This window comes from Arachis duranensis, chromosome 6, assembly GCF_000817695.3.
Source record: "Arachis duranensis cultivar V14167 chromosome 6, aradu.V14167.gnm2.J7QH, whole genome shotgun sequence".
Taxonomy (NCBI): Eukaryota; Viridiplantae; Streptophyta; class Magnoliopsida; order Fabales; family Fabaceae; genus Arachis; species Arachis duranensis.
Window position 1 is genome coordinate 79,928,888 of NC_029777.3, and position 243 is coordinate 79,929,130.

The following is a 243-nucleotide window of genomic DNA, read 5'->3' on the forward strand; positions in this document are numbered from 1 at the left end:
ACAGTCACAGGGTGGCGTATGTGTATTGACTACAGAAGGCTCAATACAGCCACCAGAAAGGATCATTTTCCTTTACCATTCATAGACCAAATGCTAGAAAGACTAGCTGGTCATGATTATTACTGCTTTTTGGATGGTTATTCAGGTTACAACCAAATTGCAGTAGATCCTAAAGACCAAGAGAAAACAACATTCACTTGCCCTTCTGGCGTGTTTGCCTACAGGAGGATGCCTTTTGGTCTA